Source organism: Dasypus novemcinctus, assembly GCF_030445035.2.
Source record: "Dasypus novemcinctus isolate mDasNov1 chromosome 12 unlocalized genomic scaffold, mDasNov1.1.hap2 SUPER_12_unloc_4, whole genome shotgun sequence".
Lineage (NCBI taxonomy): Eukaryota > Metazoa > Chordata > Mammalia > Cingulata > Dasypodidae > Dasypus > Dasypus novemcinctus.
This window is the reverse complement of record NW_026688132.1, coordinates 43,939-68,242: the sequence shown is the minus strand read 5'-3', so window position 1 is coordinate 68,242 and position 24,304 is coordinate 43,939.

Below are 24,304 nucleotides of genomic sequence, written 5' to 3'. Positions count from 1 at the left end.
ATTTTACTCCACATTCTTCATCTTTGTGATATTCTCAGAACTTATCAAAACAAAACCATTATGCTATATCTGTAATTCTGGCACATGTTAGATGGTGTATAATACATTCCTTTGAATGACCCCAATAATAAAAGCAATAGAGCCCTATATTTCTATTTGCAACAGTTCCTCTATTTTTTTATTTCATTATTTTTGGTCTTTTTTTGTTGTTACATTAAAAAAATATGAGGTTCCCATATACCCCTGTCACACCCAACACCCCACTCCTCCCCCCATAACAACAACCTCCATCATCATGAGACATTCATTGCACTTGGTGAATACATCTCTGAGCACCACTGCACCTCATGGTCAGTGGTCCACATCATAGCCTACACTCTCCCACAGTCCACCCAGTAGGCCATGGGAGGACACACAATGTCCAGTAACTGTCCCTGCAGCACCACCCAGCACAACTCCAACCCCCAAAAATGCCCCCACATCACATCTCTTCCTCACACTCCCTACCCCCAGCAGCCGCCATGGCAACTTTCACCACACCAATGCCACATTTTCTTCAATTACTAATCACAATACTTCATGAATAGAATATCAGTAAGTCCGCTCTAATCCATACTCTATTCCTCCATCCTGTGACCCTGGAATGGTTGTGTCCACTCCATATCTATATCAAGATGGGGCTTAGATTCCACATGGATGCTGGATGCAATTCTCCTGCTTGCAGTTGAAGGCACTCTTGGCTCCCTGGTGTGGGGGTTGACCTTCTTCACTTCCATGTTAGCTGAGTGGGGTAAGTCCAATCAACCAGAGTGTAGGAGTTGCAAGTCTGTTGAGGCTCAGGGCCTGGCTATCACATGGTTAGTCCAGAGATTCAGGTCCCCTGGGTATACACTAAACCCCAGCACCAACTACAGATCCGGTAAAAGTAACAGGAGAGACTTTTGAACAAAGATCACATCTCAGTCCAGCTCCATCACACAGAAACGCAAACTCCAAAGTAGGGCCAGCTGACATGGTATACTCCTGTCATCCCCTCACTGCACAACTACTTACCTCCACTTTATCATATGTGTGGGTATTCGTTCACCACCTTCCTCGCCCCCTCTATTTCCTGCAAGCCTATCTTCCAGTCTCTAGCTCTGTGAGACAGCTTGATTTGCTTAATTCATAACAGAGAGGTCCTGTAGTATTTTTCCTACAATGCCTGGCTTGCTTCACTCAACATAAGGTCCTCAAGATTCATCAATGTTATCCCATGTGTTAGTATTGTATTCCTTCTTACATTGTATGTATATACTACATTTTATTTCATGATTCAGGTTTTTAAAGCCTCTCCACAGTTAAATGATTTGAGCCAAATTCTCAGAAATTAAGAGAACAATTTTCACTGTAAATAATAAAAAGCGGAGACCACTCACAGGATCAGCAGAGAATGGAACATTCCTAGCTTGAGTATCTTTCCTCATTTCAGAGACGCAAAGCTTCAGCTCAAGTTACGGAGTCTTAAATCAGTGATCTGCTTGCAAGTTCCAGCAGCAGTCAGTAGATTCTGAAAGGGATAGGACTATCCTCACGGACTGTATTGTTAAGAATTAGAACAATCCTTACCAAATCTGTAGAATAAAGCATACTCCATTTGCAGGAGGCTTAATTCTTAGGGCAGACATTCAATGATGAGCAATAGACTTGTCTCCAAAGCATGACAAAGCCCTATTCTAGCCACCACTTGCATTCAGATTATTATCAGGGCAACATTTTCACCCACTTCCTTACAATCACAATCACAATTTGTTTGGGTGTGGCAATTGGCCAGCTAAAAACTATTTTTTCCAACCTACCTCGCAGCTATAGTTTCCCACATGAAACAATTCTAGCTAAGGAGTTGAAGAGGAAGATTTTAGTTTGTACTTCCAAGAAATCATTTAAAAGGGGACAAACTTGGTTGGCTTGTGCCTTAAACTTTTGTCCTTTTCCACTAGTACTCTACGTCTAGAACACAGATGCAGTAGTGGAGGCAGAATAGCAGACAGTTTGTGACCATGAAGTGACCAGCCCGAGATGGGGCTTGCTGAGCCCAGTGATAGAGGGAGTTGGGCTCCCAGTGACATTGTGGGGCCTCATTGCCAGCATGAGACTGTCAAGCTCCAGACATCACAATAAAACCCTCCCTTAAATAAAGCACTGGTATTTCAGTTTTCCCTTTAATGTAGCTGAGTTCAGTTCTTGCCTAATACACACGTACCTTAAGCAAATATATGGACAGTTGACATAATAAGCAGTGGACTTTAAATTTCTTTAATGTTTCTTATATGCTTTTGAAAATTTCAAACAAGTTTTATGGTTTATACTATAATATTGCTTTTGTAAAACAATACTTAAAGTAAACTTAATGATCCAGGAGGTTTTGTAGCAGTCATTCACTTATTTCCCACAGCACACACCATGGTGCTGTATGTCCAACTTGGAAAATACGCCACTGGAATGAAGTCCGGGAAATTTGCGTCAATTCACAACTCTTAAGCTGTAGTTTTCTCCTCTCTAAAATGGGCATAAAATAACAAAAACATCTCATTTTTGTAAGGAATAAATAGGATGAAACAGAATCACCTAATGCAGGGCCTACCATATACTAGGCACTCAATATTATTTATATAAAACTTACACTATGTATTTCAATATATATTTATATTTTGCATAAAATTATAACTATAATTTATTAGATTTTAGTATCATACTCGACATGTTTAGAGAATACATATGGTATATATTAAATATTCCTATTAACATTCATCTAATCTCATACTTTGTGCCAGGCACTCGTCTATATATAGGTGAATCCAGTGGTTAACAAGATGGATATGGCTCTGTCTTAAGAAGAATACAGCCTGTTATGCTATAGAGAATAGACCTTGGAATACTCTAATATTTTAGGAACACTCCTCAAAGGATTTGAGTCAACATGGAAATTGACACTTATTAATGTAGATAATTCTGTAAAGACAACTTTTATACTTTTTTTTTCAAAGCATCATTTGCTAAGAATATCATGACTTAGGTGCGTGAACTTGTACATACACAATCCAATTCATTACCACAGGCTTTATCCTAGTTTCTTTCTCTCTATATTATTATTTTTATTTCTCTCCCCTCCCCCCACCCTGCCCCAGTTGTCTGCTCTCTGTGTCCATTTGCTGTGTGTTCTTTATGTCCGTTTCTGTTGTTTCAGCAGCACAGGGATCTACATTTCTTTTTATTGCATCATCTCGTTGTGTCAGCTCTCCATGTGTGTGGCCCCATTTCCAGGCAGGCTGCACTTTCTTTTGCTCTGGTGGCTCTCATTATGGGGTGCACTCCTTGCATGTGGGGCTCCCCTACATGGGGGACACTCCTGCGTGGCAGGGCACTCCTTGTACGCATCAGCGCTGTGCATGGGCCAGGTCCACATGGGTCAAGGAGGCCTGGGGTTTGAACCGCAGACCTCCCATGTGGCAGACGGACGCCCTAACCACTGGACCAAGTCTGCTTCCCCCTCTCTATATAATAAACTCCTTTTTCCAATGATAAGAAAGCTGACACCCATTATCCTTAATTTACTGATATAATTTATCACCCTAATGTAATCAATCTCTCATTGCTGCTGTCATCTTCGCCTCCTCACTCATTGTAAAATACCTTCCAGGATCGATAAAATTTTATCTAAAATATCCTTACATATATGAATCCTTCAAACAAGTCCAAAAAAAGTGTGCAGCAAGAATCAAATAATAGAGAAATACCCACTGCTGCAACACTGACAATTGGTGGTTCCTTCCCCACGCCTGAGTAGTGTACAGTAGCCCAGTGTGGACGAAGGTGAACTTGAGTTGAATGAAATAATTGCTCCTAGTAAGCCGGCACATATGCTCATTATAGATGTGCCCTGGTGCTAAATACCCTACGTATTATTATTTTTTAGTGGTAACACATAATTTCTATGAGGAGGAGGCCCTACACTCTGATGGTTAAATGAATGAGCTCTGGAATCACGGAGCCTGGGGTTCAAATCCTGAGTTGGGCATTATCATTTCCATGACACAAGGGAAGTTCTAAAACTTCAGTGTTGTGTTCACAAAATTTATAGAAAGAAGAGAAGAGAACCTAGCTGTGCCAGGAAGGGACAGTGTGGGGTGCAGCATCTGGGCAGGTCAGGGCATTGCGAGCCCTCTGGGAAACCTCTGCGGCCCTCTTGGTGATGTTCATCGACAGGACGGCCATGGAGAAGACATGCCAAGACCGCACAGGGTGCTGGAGAGGACCACTGAGGCGGGTCACTGGGCCTAGCGGTTTGTCATTCTGCACCTTTTCCGTCTGCCCTTCCCTCTCCTCTTCCCCATCCCTCACACACCCTCTCTTTGTGACATGCCCTCTGTGATGCACCCTCCTCTGTGACATGGCCTCTCTCTGTGACACGCCCTCATCTGTGACACACCCTTCCTCTGTGACATGCCCTCCCTTTGTGACAAGTCCAGATGCTGCATATAAAGCCTCGAGCTGAACAGTGCCAGTGTGGTCTTTGCCTGGAGACGCTGGGAGCTAGTTGACCTCTCTAGAGCGTCACACTCCACTCCCTCGATTGGGCAGCCACAGGTAGCTCTTCCTGAGCAATTTCCTGAGCCAACTTTGCTCCCAGCCCTGCAGCTGCTTCTCTGGGCCCGGGTCGCCCACCCGTTTATCCCCTCCTCAGTGCTCCTGGGGCTCATCCGGATCACCCGTTGCCCCAGCACCCCTCCCTGGCCCTGCCCACAGGCTGTCCAACCCGGATGCCATGAAGTTACATTCTGGGACTTACGTTGCCCCTAAGAGGAGATACCCCATCCGGAGCCCTCACTGCTCCTCTCTGGGGGTCCTGCCGTCCGTGTTCAGGAGGGAGAGTCTGAAGCCAGTGCTGTCATCTCACAACTCCAAAATGTTTGGCTACTCTTCTGTGCAGTGAGGATCCCTCCTCCAGGGCCCAAACTGTCCCTTCTGTGTTTGCCCCTGAGCAGGTCATGCCAAGGAGGCTGGCGCCATCCAGACACCTCCCACCTCTTCACCTGAAGGAAAGTGGACAGAGGACCCAGAAGAGGGCAGAGAAGAGCGAGCAGAGGAGGAGGTGCATCGCAGACACCAGAGGGCAGGACAGGCAGAAGAGGGACCCCACACCAGAGGGAGTGTCCGGGCCCTATCCAGGCCCCTGGAGCCCGAGGAGGTGGTCACGTCCTTCCAGGGCGGTCCTGGACCTGGAACAAGCATCTCCATTGTAGGGACGGACAAGGAGAGAGCCAGTGTCAGGAGGCCCAGGCGTCTGTGAGCTCCTTTGTCCACTACTGGGCCACCCCAGGCTCAGACAGGCCTGCGGGAGGCATCCTGCCTGCTGGAAGGGGCGGTCCAGGGGCAGCACAGCTCCCTGGTGCAGCCTCCTCCTGCTGCTGTCAGAGAGACCACCCCATGCGTGCTGGAGGGAAGCCACGGCCGCAGCTCTCCAGGCTCACAGCCAGGGGAGGAGATGCAGGAATATCTCGTCCAGCTGGGCCGTCAAGGAGCGCTGCTCTACCCACACCAGCCAGTGTCAGGCCCCGTAAATGGAAAGGACTGAGCCGCTGCCATTGCCACTGCTGCTGCCACTGTCGTGGGGTGGAAGTGAGCAGCCCCCAGCCCTGAAGCTTCCTCGGAGAGCCGCAGCTGGAGACTCATGCTGGGAAGAGAAGGCTGAGCAAAAACAGGACCAGGGCATCGTGGAGGAAGGTAAAAGTGAGGCCTCTGCAGAGAGCAGTGTCCCCGAGCCTGCCAGTTCTTCCTCTCTGCCTTCGGTGGAGACTACAGACGCCTTGCGCCAAGCCCCAGTCACTGGGCCAGTCCCAGTACAACCGCCACAGCAGTCACTGTCTTGGCTGATTGCCTGCCAGGCCCCAATCCTTTCTGCCCCTGTACCTTCCCCCACACCAGTTATTAATGATCAAATACCAGTTCCCAACTCTCCTTTTGGTCTTCCTACTCAATCTTTGTCTCTCTGTAGGTTCAACCCCCTCTCTGAGGCTTCATCTATTGAGAACAGTGGCCTTTTGCATTCATTGACAGATGCCAAAGCTTTGCCCCTGCTCATGGCTACCACAGCTTCGCGTCCACCGAAGGCTGCCACAGCTTCATGTCTGCTCAAGTCTGGCACAGCCTCTCATCTTCTTCTGCTGCCACACATTCACTTCCATTGTGCCTGCCACAGCAGCACGTGCACTTGATGCTGCCACAGTTTCACATCCAACTGAGGCTGCCACAACTTCAAGTCCAAGTATGTCTGCCACAGCTTCACATCCACCTGTGGCTGCCACCGGTTCACACCCACTTGAACCTGACACAGCTTCACGTCCACAGACAGCTACCAAATGTGCGTGTCCACTCATGGCTGCCACAGCTTCCCATCCACTTGAGGTTGCCACAGATTTGTGTCCAACTGAGGATGCCACCTCCTCACCTCCACTGGAGACTGCCACAGCTTCGTGTCCACACATGGCTGCCAAATGTTCACATAGTGAAAATAAGATACATAAAAAGCAATGAATTTATATTATTACTTTAATACTGTATTTTGTACCTTATAAATATGTATTTGGATAATAGCAACATTACTGAATTTGTTGTTTAGGAGTCATCTTTAAAACACTTATAAACAATGTTCCACTGTACATAGAATAGGCATCCAATACCTGGAAGATGTGAGAGGTGTGTTCAAAGCAAAAGTACATTAGATGATTACTAACAGAGTAGAGAAAGAAGAATATGCTGGGACTTGGTGTAACAAGGTGGTTGAGTGGCTGCTTCTCTTTTATGAGGTCCCCAGTTAAATGCTTAGTACCTCCTAAAAAATATATGTTAACTCTAAAATATCTATGCTTAGATATGATCAAGTATATCAAAGTTGTTTTGTTTTCTGAGGCTATTAATTAAAATGAATTCTTAATAAGAAGTTAAAAGTTTGGTTACAAATAAATCTATATCACAAGTAGAACAAATTCTTAGCATTTCTCTGTAATGTCCTGTTTGCAATAATCACTCTGTATAATAAGCTCTGTGCAACTGTCCATATTTAATTTTAGAAAGACCAGTTCTCCTCAACCCAAAAACAGACTCTCACTGCTATGTCCCCGAACAATATCTCACTTCCAAAAGTCCCCACCTACTTAATGGTTATATCATCCCAGTGATATTGAGGAAGATGGATGTACAAATCAAGGAAGCGCAATACACCCCAAACAGCATAAATCCCAAGAGGCCTACCCCAAGAAATATACTTGTCAAATTATCCAATGCTCAAGACAAAGAAAAAATACTGAAGGCAGCAGGAGAAAAGAAAACCATCACATACAAGGGATGCTCAATAAGACCAAGTACTGATTTCTCATCTGAAACCATGAAGGGAAGAAGGCAGTGGAATGACATAATGCACTAAAAGAAAAAAAATTCCAGCCAAGAATACTCTATCCAGTAAAACTAGCATTCAAAATTGACAGAAAGTTCAAAATATTCACAGATAAACATAGACTAAGAGAGCATGTTAGTAAGAAACTTGCCCTTCAAGGAATATTAAAGGGAGTTCTGCAGGAGAAAAGGAAAGAACAGAAGAGACAGAGTTGGAAGAGAGTGTAAGAACAACTAGAAAGACAAAGAGAAATAAAAAGTAAAATAAACCTAAAGAAAATATTGCTAATGTAAATAATCCCTTGAGAGTAATAACACTATATGTTAATGGATTAAATTCACTTGTAAAGAGACATATTGGCAGAATGGATAAGGAAATATGACCCATCTATATGCTGTCTATAAGAAACCCACCGTACACAGAGGGATACAAGGAGGTTGAAAGTGAATGGCTACAAAACAACCTTACAAGCAAACAATAACCAAAAAAGGGCAAGAGTAGCTATAGTAATATCAGACAAAATGGGCTTTAATTGCAAAACCATTGTGAAAGACAAAGATATACACTACATATTAGTAAAAGTGGTAATCTTTCAAGAAGGAAGAACAATCATTAACAATTATGTACCAAATGAGTGCACCTCCAAATACATGAGGCAAACATCAGAAAAATTAAGTGCAGTAATACATGCCTCTACATTTACTCCAGGGGAATTTAATATACCATTATCACAATTAGGCAAAACATCTCAACAGAGAGTCAATAAGAAACAAAGACTTTCAATAACATATAAGAGGTTCTATAACTAATAGGCATATACAGAACATTACACCCAACATAGCAGGATAGATATTCTTCTCAAGCACACATGGAACATTCTCCAAGACAGACCACAGTTTAGGCCACAGAAAAAAGTCTCAATTCAGAAGGACTGAAATCCTACAAAATAATTTCTCTGACTACAGTGGAATGAAGCTGGAAATCTACAAGGGCCAGAGAACCAGATCAGGCACAAAGATATGGAAGATATGCAACACACTCTTAGGTTAACTGTGGGTCAAGGAGGAAATCTCAAAAGAAATCAATACCTCCCTAGAAACCAATTAAAATGACAACACTACATATTGAAACTTATGGGATGCAGCAAAAGCTGTACTGAGAGGGAAATTCACAGCCATAAATTCAAACATCAAAAAAAAGAGCTAAAATCGAAGACATAACTGCACACTTAGAGCAATTAGTGAAAAAACAAGAAATTAACATCAAAGGAAGAAGAAAGAAAGAAAGATCAGAGCAAAACTAAATGAAATAGAAAATAGGAAAGCACTAAGAAAACTAAACAAAACAAAGAACTGGTTCTTGGGCAGGATCAATAAAATTGACAAATGCTTAGCTAGATTAATAAAGAAAAAAGAGAGATCAAATATATAAAATACAAAATGAGAAAGGGAATATCACCAGTGACCCCACAGAAATAAAGACTATCATAAGAGGATACTTTGAAACACTATATGCAAACTAGAAGGACAATTTAGAGGAAATGGATCAACTTCTAGAAACACATAAAGAGCCTACAAGGTCGAAAGAAGAAATCGATGAGCGTAACAAACCAATCACAAATAAAGAGATGGAATCAGTCATTAAAAACTTCCCGACTATGAAGAGCCCTGGCCAAATAGCTTCACAGGTGAATTCCATCAAACATTCCGGAAAGAACAAACACCAATCGTGCTTAAATTCTTTCAAAAAATTAAAATAGAAGGAACATTGCCTAACTCATTCTATGATACCAGCATCACCCTGATAACAAAGTCAAACAAAGACACCACAAGAAGGGAAAATTACAGACCAATCTCTCTAGTGAACCTAGATGCTAAAATCCTCAACAAAACACTTGAAAAACAAATGCAACAAAACATTAAAGGAATTATACACCATGACCAAGTGGGCTTCATCTCTGGGATGCAAGGTTGGTTCAACATATGAAAATCAATCAATGTAATATACCACTAAATAGATGTAAGTAAAAAAATCACATGATCATATATACAGATGCAGAAAAAGCATTTGACAAAATGCAGCACAATTTCCTGATAAAAACACTGCAAAAGGTAAGAAGAGAAGGAAACTTTCTGAACATGATAAAGGGCATATATGAAAGAGCCATAGCTAACATCATTTAGAATGGTGAAATCTTAAAATCTTTCCCTCTAAGATCAGGAATAAGAAAAGGATGCCTACTATCACCCCTCCAATTTACACTGTATTAGAAGTACTTGCTTGAGCACTGAGGCAAGAACCAGATAGAAAAGGCATCCAAATTGGAAAGTAAAAATCAAAATTTCACTCTTTGTAGAAGACATGATCCTATACATAGCTCTGAAATATCTACAAAAAAAAGCTTCTAGAACGTATAAATGAGTTCAGTAAAGTCACAGATTATAAGATCAATGCACAAAAATCAGCAGCATTTCCATACACCAATAATGAGGGATCTCAGGAGGAAATCAAGAAAAAATTACCAGTTACAATAGTAAATAAAAATTTCAAATACCTAGGAATAAATTTAACTAAAGATGTAAAAGACTCATACACAGAAAACAACACTGTTAAAAGAAATTAAGGAAGACTTAAATAAATGAAGAAATATTCCCAGTACATGGAAAGGAAAACTAAATATCATCAAGGTATCTATCCTACCCAAACTGATCTAAAGATTTAATGTATTCCCAATAAAAATCAACACAGCATTTTTTATTGAACTTGAAAATCTATGAAATTTATTTGGAAGGGAAAGAGGCCCCGAAGAGCCAAAGACATAATGAAAAAGAAAAATGAAATTGACTTTAAAACATACTACAAAACTACAGTGGTTAAAATGGCATGGTGGGAAGTGGATATGGCTCGACTGATAAAGCATCTGCCTACCACATGGGAGGCCCAGGGTTCAAACCCAGGACCTCCTGACCCATGTGATATGATGACCTATACGCAGTGCTGATGCGCACAAGGAGTGCCATGCCATGCAGGGTTATCCCCATATAGGGGAGCCCCACATGCAAGGAGTGTGCCCCATAAGGAGAGCCGCATTGCACAAAAAAAGTGCAGCCTGCCCAAGGTGGTGCTGCACACAAAGAGAGCTGACACAGCTAGATGACACAACAAAAAGAGACACAGATTCCTGGTGCTGCTGATAAGGATACAAGTGGACAAAGAAGAATACACAGCAAATGGACACAGAAAGCAAACAACTGGGGGGGTTGGGGGGGAAAGGGGAGAGAAATAAATAAAAATAACATTAAAAAAAAAAAGTATCTACCCTGTACCACCAATTCTTGAAGATATTTTCCTACAATTTCTTCAAGAAGTTTTACATTTCTTGATTTTATTTTCAGGTTTTTGATCCATGTCGAGTTAATTTTTGGATAACGTAGGAGATAAGAGTCCTCTTTCCTTCTTTTGCCTATGGGTATCCATTTCTTTCACCACCATTTGTTGAATGGACTGCTCTGCCCAAGCTGTGTGGGTTTGACAGGCTAGTCAAAAATCATTTGATCATAGATGTTTCTGAACCATCAATTTGGTTACATTGGTCTATGTGTCTCTCTTTATGCCAATAACATGCTGTTTTTACTGATATAGCTAGGTAATATGATTTAAAGTCTGGAGATGAGGGTTCACTTTTCCTTTTTATGTGTTTCTGGCTATTCAGAATCCCTTACCCTTCCAAATAAATTTGATAATCATGTTTCAATTCTTTTTCAAATGCTGGTGGAATTTTGATCTGGAGTACATTGAATCTGCATATCAATTTGAGTAGAATTAACATCTTAATATTCAGTCTTACAAGCCATGAGCATGGACTGTTCCTCCAATTATTTAGGCCTATTTTGACTTCTTTTAACATCAAGTTGCAGTTTTTTTAATACAAATGCTTTACATTGTTAATCTTGACTATCTGAGTTTTATACTTCATATTTTATTTCACCGCTGTTTTCACACTTTTAGTTACTTGTATTGATAAAATCTTCATTTCTAGACGCCCTTCCAGGCCTCTCTCCCCTGTCTTGTCTTTTCAGGCTCTAGCACACCCTTTAATATTTCCTGAAAGTCCCTTGCTTAGAAATTCCCTCAGCTTCTGTTTATCTGTGAATATTCTAATCTCGCCCACATTTTTTGAAAGACAGCTTTTCTGGATATAATATCCTTGGCTTGACGTTTTTCTCTTGTAGTATCTTAAATATATCAGACCACTGTCTTCTTGCCTCTATGGTTTCTGGTGAGAAATCAGTAGTTAATCTTATTGGGTATCCCTTATATATTATGCATTGCTTTTCTCTTGCTGTTCTTAGAATTCTATCTTTGGCATTTGATGTTCTGATGAGTATTTGGATTTTTTCGGATGGGACTAATTGTACTCCTTGGACAGGGATATCCCTGTCCTTCAATAGGGTTGGGAAATTTTCTACCATTACTTCTTTCATTATTCCTTCTGTCCCTTTTCCCTTCTCTTCTCCTTCTGGGACACCCATGACATGTATGCTTGCATGACTTTTGCTGTCATTTATTTCCCTGAGACCTTGTTCATTTTTTTCCATTCTTTTATTCTATTCTTTTGTATGTTCCCTTTCAGAGGCCATTTCTTCAATCTCACTAATCCTTTCTTCTGCCACCTCAAATCTGCTATATGATTCTAAGTTTTTAAAATTTCATTTTTTGCACCTTCATTCCCATAAGATCTGCTATTTTCTATGTATGCTTTCAAATTCTTTGTGCTTATCCAGTATCTTCTTAATATCCTTCATCTCTTTAGCCATCTCACTGAATCCACTAGGGAGATTTGTTTGAACATCTATGATTAGTTGTCTCAACTACTTTCTGTCATCTGGAGGCTTATCTTTCTTTTTTTTCCAAAGATTTATTTTATTTCTCCCCCTTCCTCCCTCCCCCCATTTTTTTGTTCTCTGTCCATTTGTAGCATGTTCTTCTTTATGTCTGCTTCTGTTGTCAGCGGCACAGGAATCTGTGTTTCTTTTTGTTGCATCATCTTGCTGTGTCAGCTCTCCGTGTATGTGGTGCCATTCCTGGGCAGGCTGCACTTTCTTTCATGCTGTGCAGCTCTCCTTATGGTGTGTACTTCTTGCGCATGGCCACCCCTATGTGGGGACAGCCTCGCATGGCAGGGCACTCCTTGCGTGTATCAGCACTGCATGTGGGCCAGCTCCACACAGGTCAAGGAGGCCCGGGATTTGAACCACAGACCTCCCATGTGGTAGATGGATGCCCTAACCACTGGGCCAAGTCCGCTTCCCTGGAGGCTTATCTTGTTCATTGAACTGGGGCATATCTTCCTGTTTCTTGGTGTGGATTTTAATTTCTTGTTGGTGTCTTGACATCTGACTTACTAGAGTATTTATTCTGGTTGCAGTTTTTCTCTTATTTTAAGGCATCCTGCCCTGTCTTCCTTGCTGGTTGTGCAGGAGGAGCCAAGGATGGATTTGGTGCTACAACCTCTGGAGGCTCAAGCTGCCCTCATTGCTTCAGCGACCCATGAGGCTTCTCCCAACTTTCTCCTTTGCTGGGGTAGGGATAGAGTCACAACTATGTGGAATAATCCAGGTCATGCAGGCCTACACTGCAGTTGCCCCAGAGGGACTAATGAATCTTCATGGCCCTTACTATCCTGCCTGGGGCAGGGATGGAGCTGCAGATGTGGGCAGCAATCTGTACAGTGCAGGTCCAAGATGACCACAGTTGCCCTGGTAGACCTCCGATTATTCACTCTGTGCCAGCCAAAGGTACCTCCAGTTCTCTGGATAGGCTGGTGCAGGGCCCAGTAGCCTCCTCCCTGCCAAAGGTGGCCTTGAAGCCTAGTGTAGGGTTGCAGGCCTATCTAGGTGAAAGAAACTGGTTCCTACCATCACTGTGGTGTTTGGTCAGCCCAATTTTCCCTCATGCTGGGGATGGAATAAAAACGGTGGCTACTGGCGGCAGACTTGGCCCAGTGGTTAGGGCATCCATCTACCACACGGGAGGTCTGCAGTTCAACCCCGGGCCTCCTTGACTCATGTGCAGCTGGCCCATGCACAGTGCTGATGTGCACGAGGAGTGCTGTGCCACACAGGGGTGTCCCCTGCATAGGGGAGCCCCATGCGCAAGGAGTGTGCCCCGTAAGGGAGCTGCCCAGTGTGAAAGAAAGTGCAGCCTGCCCAGGAATGGAGAGCTGACACAAGATGATGTAACAGAAAGTAACACAGATTCCTGTCACTGACAACAGAAGTGGATGAAGAAGATGACACCACAAATAGCAACAGAGAACAGACAACTGGGGTGGGGGGGAAAGGGGAGAGAAATAAATCTTAAAAAAAAAAAAAGGTGGCTACTCAACTCTTTTTTGACTTGGGCAGATTCACACCTCAGCTGTTCCTAGGGTTTTACCTTAGCCAACTGAGTTTACTAATCAGTAGCCGAAATCCGTAGCCAACTGTCTCCTCCTCCCCTGTTTTTGGTAAATGGAGCTTCCAATTCCAGTCATAAAACAGCTCCTGAGGTGACTTGCACTGCCAAAGTAAAGTAATCACCAGCCTCCATGTCTTGGCTGGTAATTTCCCAGAGAGCCCAGCACAGGTCACAGCAGCTTCCTCCCTGCTGGAGGAGGGGCTGGGGCTTAGGCTAGAGTGCAATGTGATCTGGATGGAAAGAAGCCCATCTCCACTGGCGCTGGGATTTTTACTCTGCCCTGCCCGGGTGTGGAAGATGGTGGCTCCTGGCCTCTTTGTGACTTTCACAGGCTCAACCTTCAGCTGTTCTTAGGATTATACTTTAGCCTGCTGAATTCACTCATCAATAGCTGAAGTTGGTGCCCAACCATCTCTTCCTCCCCCATTTTTGGGAAGAGGAGTTTTCAATACCAGGTGCGGAACAGCTCCCGAGGCAGTTTGTGCCTCCAGTGGAGCTCTACTTATGAATCTTCTCTGCAGATGGGCAGTCTCCTCCTTCCATTCCTCCAAGTATATTGTAGGATGCCCTTCTGGCCTCCTAAAGACCCCAAACAGGTGCTTCAGATAGCTCCAGAGAGCTCTGGGTGTTTACTAACTGCCCTGTAGCAGGAGCTGACTCTAGAAGTTCCTTACTCTGCTACTGTCTTGCTAGTTTCTAGTGACTGCTTTTTGATAGACACTGGAGTTTCAAATTAAAATTTGTGCTTGCTGTTAGAGGAGAAGCACATTGATGAGGTGTAAGAAAAATGAGAACATAGCCGGTCCTCCAGTTTCTGATTAAGGTGTTTGATATTCTGTTTTCGCCATTAAGCAGTTTTTACTGGTACACATGATAATACAGAGGTCTTGAGAGTTTTGATGTTATATGACACTGAGTCTGACTTCAAGGACTATATTAACCTGTTCTTTGTTGTTTTTTTTTTTTTTTTTACACTGGATATTACCCAGAAAAGGGACTTTTAACCTTTAAATTGATTTTTAAGTCTGCACTTATAGTATGTAAACACACAAGCACATTCACATCCAAACACTCTTGATCAAAAAGGAATAATGTCAAAAATAATAAATACCTCTTTACAATGATTTCACCACATCCTGGTACCTGGAAAAATAGCTTTCCCTTATGTTCTGCTTTTAATATTAATAACCAAGATCTGTTCACTTAGCAGATATTTTTATGACATGCTAAATAAAATTCATGTTTATATGAACACTCAAGCAGTTCACAGGGTACTTATTTCATTTATAACTCTGGAGGTTCTGGGTGGCATTGAAGATTTAGGTGGTTACTCAGTTTGTTTTTTTGGTCCAAAATAGCTGATTATTTCTTTTTAAAAAAAGTATTTGAACCCTGTTAGTGTTAGGAACAGCAGTTCCTTTGCATCTTACAATTTCCAGACTCCATCTGATTGGGCAAACGTGTCATGCTATATACTTCCTTATAAATGTAAAGGTACTGTTTAATTACAGTGGTCATCTATTCAGGGAGTGGGAGGTGGGGATAAGTGAAGTATGGGACATTGAATGCTTTTTTTTTTTTTTAAGAAAACAAACTCCCATGTTATAATATTTCAAAAAGACTAAGCCTCAGGTTAAAATCCACCATGCAGTCTGGAAATTAACCCATACATTTATCATCAAATAATTTTTTTTTAAGATTTATTTTTATTTATTTAATTCCCCTCCCCTCCCCAGTTGTCTGTTTTCTGTGTCTTTTTGCTGCGTCTTGTTTCTTTGTCCGCTTCTGTTGTCGTCAGTGGCACGGGAAGTGTGGGCGGCACCATTCCTCGGCAGACTGCTCCCTCCTTCGCGCTGGGTGGCTCTCCTTATGGGTGCACTCCTTGCGCGTGGGGCTCCCCTACGCAAGGGACACCCCTGTGTAGCACAGCACTCCTTGCGTGCATCAGCACTGCACATGGGCCAGCTCCACACGGGTCAAGGAGGCCCGGGGCTTGAACCGCGGACCTCCCATGTGGTAGACGGACGCCCTAACCACTGGGCCAAAGTCCGTTTCCCTCATCAAATTAATTTTCAACAAGGATACCAAGAACCTTCAATAGGGGAAAGATTGTCTCTTCAACAAATGGTGCTGGGACTACTGGCTGTTAACATACTAAAAAAATGAGGATGAACTCCATACCATATAAAAAAATTAAGTCAAATGAATCAAGTACATAAATATAACATGAAAACCATAAAACTCTTAGAAGGAAGCAGGAGTAAACCTCTAAGACCTTGTATTTGGCAGGGGATTCTTGTATATGATATCAGAAGCATAAGTAATCAAAGAAAAAAATAGATACATTGGATTTCTGTTGGAGATTTTGACCCAAAGGGTATCAGGAATGAAAGAAAGTGAAAGAAAGAAAAAGAAAGAATGAGAGAGCTGGGATCATGGGGTCTGCGAGTAATAACTCATCAGACAACTTTATTGTTTACAAGGGGCTCTCTATCTACCCCAGTGTACATGACAAGAAGCAGGCATATGTAGCCTATGTGCCAATAAGCATTAACATGTAGTGTACATGACATCAAGCAGCAATGCATATTAACTATCAGCATTATCTGTAGTCTAAGGAATTTTTAAAAATCTTATCTCAAGGTACAAAGTCTAAGTGTTCTAGTCACTACAAAAGGTATGTTCTCATCTTTTCTTTCAGCCTTTAATAGCTTCATCCCATTTGCCAGGAACTTTTAATTACTGCATTACTTAGGTTGCAAAGCTAGCCATGGAGACAGCACTAGCATGGAGACAGCACGTCTCTCCTTGAGAGGCTACTGTGCCTCAGTTTCCAACATCCCCCCTTTTTGTTTTAGTCGAGGTGACCATGCCTGTCTTAGGTTGCCCTCCTCTGAGAGTCTTACACATCATTGGCTACTGGCCAAGCTCTTCGACTTGGGGAAATTATTGAAGTGCTTTTGCTAGCACCAGATTATTTGCATGTCCCATGGCTGTTAAGCTTTGCAATTTTCTTCAATAGCACTGTCCGGCACAGGCAAGAATCATGAGCAATAGAACAAATATGATTAGCCCTATTCCTAAAGCTGACAGGAAATGCTGTGATTTCCACCAATTAACTGGGTTAAATTTTGTAATATGTGAAATCATATCTGAGAAAATATCCTTATCATTGGCTACATGAATTTGATTTTGGGACATTTCTAATATTTTCTTTGTAATTCCATTATTTCCAGAGATATTACTTTTATGGCCGAGCAAATGATTCTTAATTTCCCCCCATTCTATATCAGATGAATTATAGGCAAGAGGAGTAATACAAAAGTTGCTTTCATTCCAATCACATCTCAATATGCAAAACTCATTAACCCGATTATTTACCTGTTCATCAATGTGTTCTTGGCTATGCCACAAATCACTAGCATTTTTATGCCAATCATGCACGTATTGTTGAGTCTGTACTTTTCACGTAAAGGTACCATAGCAGTAGCAGCAGCTGTAATGATTCCAATCAGTCCCAAAATGCTTATAAGAGGCAGTCCAATAAAGCATTTAGTCCATTTCAAGAATTCTTATGTAGCAATAATTGACTTTCAAATAATTTCAAATAATTGACTGCCAAATCTGCATCATTCACACTGGTATCCAGATGCATTTTCTTTTTCTGGCCATGGCTCATCGATGTTCACCTTTTCAGTGGAGCCACTTTTGCCTTTTCTCAGGTTTCAGTGGTAGGGCCCTGGATCTTCACAAAGGCATCTGCGTCAACAGTCCTAAAAGGGATGTTAGTGGAGTGGGCAGAGACATGACAGTCACCTGTTACTACTACCATGTTCCCAGATGTTTTTTCACAATCTGAGGATGATTTACAGCAGTCCATCATTTCTGTCTTGCTTTTAGTGTTTGCAGTCTTTAGAGTGACCAGACACTATTGGGTTAAGTCTTTCACTTTTATCAGGACCTCCTATGCTGCACACAATTGCTTTTTTATATTTTACTTTTGGCCTCCTTCCACAATTGTGATTAAAACCCAAGGGGTACTTGTTCAGAATTTTGCTTTTGCCATAAATCTACTCAAAGCCAATATGGGTGCTTGCTACATCCAATTCATAGGCTAAGTTAATGTCCATGATTTACCTTCCTTCTGTTATTTAAAGCAGCTTGCTGGAGGTTTTCCTACTTCCATGAAGGACCTTTCCCAATTAATACATACAATGGTTTTAATATTTGAGACTAAGTGAGAGAGAAAACATTGTACTTTATCAATTATAGTAGGTTATAGTTTTGTTTTACCTAACTAAACAATATTGAAGAATTTGATAGAGCAGCAGGGATCCTGCAGCCTGTCCCAATTGATTGCCTAGTTCAGGCTCTTAAGATAAGATAGTATTGTCTCTGATGTTTCTTTTCATTCTGAGAAAAGGATTACTGGTTAACAATGTCATCAGTAGAGTTTCAGCCACTGAGTTTTTTTCTATGCAGGTAGATTATCATCACCATGCCAGGACTGATGGTTGGGCTATGCACACAGCCTTGGGGAAGCACTGCAAAAGTCCATTGTTGACTTTTCTACAGGTAGGAGAATGCAGGTTGGCTTGAGTTGCCTAAGGAAATATTAAAGAAAGTCTTTGCATGTTTAAAATAAAGTGATAGTGACATAGCTGGACATTAACTTCTTGCAACAAACTAGCAATATTTGTGACTGTTGCATTTTATATTTTCTTAGTAACCAATTATTTTATTTTAGTGTTATAGACCAGCGATATTGACCAGACTCAGATTTTGAATAAAGTTCCAGTTGAGAGCTTTATTAGCCATGCAGCAAATGCCTCATCCTATGCAGAGGAGAGAGCAGCCCCGAGTCTCAGGGAAGGGGTGGTTTTATAGCCTTTTAGGAAGGGGGGCATTTGCGAGCAAGCAAGCAGGCACAGAAGCGGAACACTGCAGTTAGCTGAAGATAGCATATCTATTTTTTTTCTTTTTTTAAAAGCCCCTTCTTGTGAGCATCCCCATGTTACTGGCCCTTTTCTTGGGGACAGTCCTAAGTTATTTATTGGCACTCTCCTTGGAGACAGTCCTAAGTTATTTATTTATCTGAAGGCACTAGCAATTCCTACTTCCTAATGTAGTTCTATTCCTATTTTCCCAACGTGGCCTTACCCTTACATTAGGACAAAATTATTACTATTATTTTTAATAATAAAAACATTCTATATATTCCACATACTAAGTTACCAGGCAAACTTCTTACAACATATAATTGCCATCAATAGTAAACAAGCTTGTTAAAATAATGAACTTTTCTTCACTTTAAATACTTAGTAGCATGCAATACTAGAAACAGTCCCCTAGAAGCAAATTGGCACGGGAGGCTGGCCACCATGTTTTCCTGTTATAAAATTACCTTTTATTAGTAGTATCATCAATTCAGATTTTGTTTAATAAAGACTTTTTGGAATGAGCCATTTAAATACCTTTATTTAAACAATGCTTTATTAAACTTCTTATAATTATTTATAACCATGTAGACTATAATTATTTTTAAGACAAATTTTACCTTCACAGAACACATTTCCTTACTTAAAGTTACCACAATACCTTCTACAACTTGCCACATGCATTTAAGTTCCAAGAGTTGATGAAAACTAGCCATCCTACTTTAGGACAAAACACACCTTTTAGAAAAAAACTTATTAAATTTCAGTCAGCATTCCCACAAACTTTTAAACTTCTTTAATATTCATTTAAGTTTTACATCCTTCATTTTATCCTGTGAGGAAAAAGAAACTATTCGTTTCAATCTAGGCAAGAACTATTTTTTATGAAAAGACTTACAGTAATTTTGTTAATCAAGACTTACAATTTTTTTATCATTGTAGATATCTTATTAACATTTAAACTTATGTATTTAAACTTATGTATTATATAAGGACTTATTTTTGGCCATTTGAATAGAGTCCTTTATATTTATTAATTTATATCACCATCTGGGGGTATCAAAATATACACTGACATTGAACAAACAAACACAAAACAACTACAACACATTAACAGAAACATACAGTTTATAATTGACTCATAATTCTTACTTTCTTGGTATAGTTGCTTTTAAGTTCTCTGTTATATCACATCTTAGATTGTACTTTTAAAAATTTCTTCTGGAACCCATGTTGCCTGTAACATGCAAGCTTGTGCTTGGAAGCATTTTTACTAATTATTAGCAATTAGTTAAGATAACTTGAGCAGCATAAATGTAGTTAAGCTTTTAGCAGTTTAGACAGACCGTTAACACACATTTTTGGATTACTACTCTGTAAGACTATACTGAGACTTGAAGTTTAGTAGTAAACTACTGATTTAAAACTGAAAATTCCTTTTACCACCTTGAGAAAAATTTTGTACTAATTTTATTATTTTGGTTAAATAGGACCAATCAGAATTACCATGGAAACAAAACAGAACAGAAGGCAATGAGGTAGGTGCAGAGGGTTGCACTGGATACACAGAAGATATTTCATTAGGACATTTCACTGAGTTTTTGATGATGAAAGAGTTAATATTCCCCATTCACCTCAAGCTCCTGCTCTTGTTCCAATTTACTTTCTTTCATTTCAAATTTACTTATGTGCTTAGGAAATAATTTCATCTTTCTCTCCTTTTTCAGACTGTAAAGGATCTAAAGCTGCCACTGTCAGGTAGCATAAGGCCCATACTGATAACGGAATGAATTCCCTTTTTTGATATGCTCTTCGTAAAGCTTTCATTACACATCTCCACTGTTTCAAATTTAAAACATTATGCCTCTGAGGCTGAAGCCAGCAACAATGCTTTTGTATTAAAGCTAACAATTCTAGTAATTCATAGCTTTTTACAGGCACCCCATTAACTTTCAGTAAAGTTCCTAACACTTGCAAATATGCTTCCACACGCCCCTTTTGATTACCCATTACCCTGATGACTTCGCAGAAAATGTTACTTAAAAGAAGACTCAAGTCACTCTGCTTTGGACATCACACGACCCTCGACAAGGTCTTTTCCATGGTTCCCGATACTGATTTGGAAGACTCACTTCTTCAGGCCCCATGTTGGGGCACCAGATGTTGGAGATTTGGACCCAAAGGGTATCAGGAATGAAGGAAAGAGAAAAGGGAGAAGGAAACTAAGAGAAAAGATGAGCAAAAAAGAAAGAAAGAGAGAGCTGGGATCAGGGGGTCTGTGAGTAATAGCTCCTCAGATAACTTTATTGTTTACAAGGGGCTCTCTATATACTCCAGTGTACATGACAAGAAGCAGACATATGTAGCCTACATGCCAATAAGCAGGAACACGTAGCATACGTGACATCAAGCAGCAACATGTATTAACTACCAGCATTATGCATAGTCGAAGGAATTTTAAAAAATCTTATCTCAAGGTACAAAGTCTAAGTGTACTATTCACTACAAAAGGTATGTGCTCATCTTTTCTTTCAGCCTTTAACAGCTTCATCCCATTTGCCTGGAACTCTTAATTACCTGCTTTCCTTAGGGTGTAAGCATAGCCATGAAGACAGCACAAGCATGGAGACAACACATCTCTCCTGGAGAGGCCACTGTGCCTCAGTTTCCAACAGATTTCAAAGCAAAATCAGATCATAGGTAAATGGAAGAAAATCGCTGAAAATCTGGATGGAAAACTGGTGTTATTACAGGAACGTCTGGATGAGGCGAATGCTGCCTTGGACGCAGCATCGACACTTACAGAACAGTTAGATCTGAAGGAGGAACAAACTGAAGAACTTAAAAGAGAAAATGAGCTCCAACAGGAAATGCTGGATGATGTACAAAAGATACTGATTAATTTAATAAACTGCACGGAAGGAAAAGTGGACGAAGTTCTAATGAGAAACCTTTTCATTAGACATTTTCACACACCAAAAAACAAATGTCATGAGGTGTGAAGATTTTTGGGAAGCATCCTGGGTATCAAAAAGGAAGAAAGGGATCTATTTTTCACTGAAGACCTGGGCAGAGTTACTAGGTGGGTGAATGGTTGGCTTGCAGGGGGATCAAAAAGTGTCCCCACAACACCTCTGAAACTGAATCAACAGAGTGTGCTTAAAAGTTCTTTTCCAGAACTTTTTGTTAAATTTCTAGAAACAATCTCACACATCTGTCCCAGCACCAAAGCTTTCTGTTCATGCTATGAAACCTCTAGATTCACCAGGAAAGACAAAATTAGCCATAAATGTAGCACCATGTTTCAAAGATACAGTAGAGACCAGAACCAGAAGAACAGAGGGGAATCCAGTCTTACCTCCCGGCTCTGCAGCTGTGCCTCATATCAACCTACCTGGACTTGGAAGTGGTGGGCCTGGGAATCTTCTTTTAAAAGCCATTTCAGATGAGTTGCCCATATATACCCCTTTGCCATGTTACCTGACAACAGTGCTGGAGCTATTTTGAAAGACTTTTTAAAGCAATAGGTGATTCTCAAGCTATAAAAAATATAGCACTTTGAAACAGGCAAACCAACCTTGAACATTAGGTGTTCATGTTTTATCACAATGTGGCCTTTTGGAAGAAGTCATGTATTTCTTTGTAGTTGTACTTTCCTTATGTTCAATAAAAATGTCCTTAAAGTACTTTTAGAAATTACAGATGTTATAGAAAAAGTGTTTGCTATATAATATGCCCTTTCTTCTCTGAAGTGAACCCATTTAAACTAAAAACATTGATCTTTTATCATAATATATAAAAGGGAAAAAGAAAGAAATGCAAATAACCATATAGCAGTTCTTTATTTCCTTCTCTGATTTTGTTAAGAGATGAATGCTATGGCTAGTTACCCAGAGCTGAGCCCCAGGAGAGAGTGGACTCTGGGGGGGGGGGGAAGGCAGGGATCTCGGCAGAGACAGGCAGCCAGCTGTGCCATGGGGCAGGACCTGAGGGTCACCAGTGCTGACACTGGTGAGAAAGCATCTCTGCTGGTGCTTTCATTTGTACACTTCACAGCCTCAGCGCTGTAAGTTTTCACACTAAATAAATCTCCATTATGATTTACTCGATTTAACTTAATGTGTGAGGGAGCATTCCTGCTTCTTCTATGCATTGGGACTGGCTCCCAGTGCAGGACAAGGTGCTGACATCCAGGCTACAGGTCAGGGAGGACAGATGGGGAGAGTGTGATGAGAAGGAGGGCTCCTGGCAGGGCCCAGTGTTTCCTCTCCTAGGAACACCCCCATCACTTTCTTCACTCTGATTGATATATGTACAGTGCCTTCATGAAGCCCAGGCAAGTGGCTGTAAGAATCTGCTTCCTCAACTGCTCCTTCCAGAATTAGCACTGGGATCCCCAAACCCATAATCCTTCCTCTCTGTCCCATGCTCCCTCCCCATGGGCCCCTTCCCAGTGATGGCACGGCCTCTGCCACCACCCTGACCACCAAGACATTGTCTACTTTGTCTCCAGGAAGACATGACTGTCTTGTGGACATCATATTCCCTGTCTCCTCATCAGTGACTCCAGAGTCTCTCAATCCCCTTTCCCACTCCATGTGCCAGATCCTTGCAGGCCACTCATGGTCATCTCACCCATTTCCCCATATCCAGAAAACCCATTCCGACAGTCTAATGCTGACACACTAGGACCTGCTTAATAAATTGGGTTCATGTCTCAAGCTGTTCGTCCCTCTACACCCGATCTGCTTGTGGGAAACCTATGCCTGATTCAGGAGTTTCAGTTCATCCAACTTGATAGCCTCTAAGAGCTTCCTGTCTCACACAGTATACGCACATGCAAAATTACAGGACTGACATACTTAAACTATGCCATTCCTACCCTTCACACTGCACAGAATGGGCTTCTGTCATTTATTGTTAATATTTTTACTGTTTGTGTAAGTAGAAATTCTAAGTGATGAGAACATTAAAATAAATTATGAGTTCTACCATGGAGTAATATCACTGACCTACAATGATGAATTAATTTGAATGCCTTGGAATTTCTTGTTGGTATTGATCTATAGCTCTTCTGGCCATATTTTATATGTACACACAAAGATATGGAGATAGAGAATGGGTCCCAGGGTCCAGCGTCTGTGCATTTGCAGGAATGCAGGCCAAGTGAGTTCCTCTCCCTTGGAAAATGCTGAAATCACATAAACAGGTGAAGCACAAAGTGTTTCATCAAGAGTCATGGGTACTTCATGGGACAGTTGAAAGCTGAGTGCCCTTCCCAAGAAAAGTTAATGAATGTGCCTCTACGACAGAAACACCTGAGATCTGAGGGCTCAGTAGTCATCAGGAGAGAAGGCAAAGGCAGTGAGGCAGGGAGTGTGAGGCCAGAACCAGGTCGGTCCTTCAGGGAGCCTAGGAGGGGCTGGACTGAGTGGGATCAGGACCAATGAGCTGAAGCTCTTCCCAGGACCAGGGA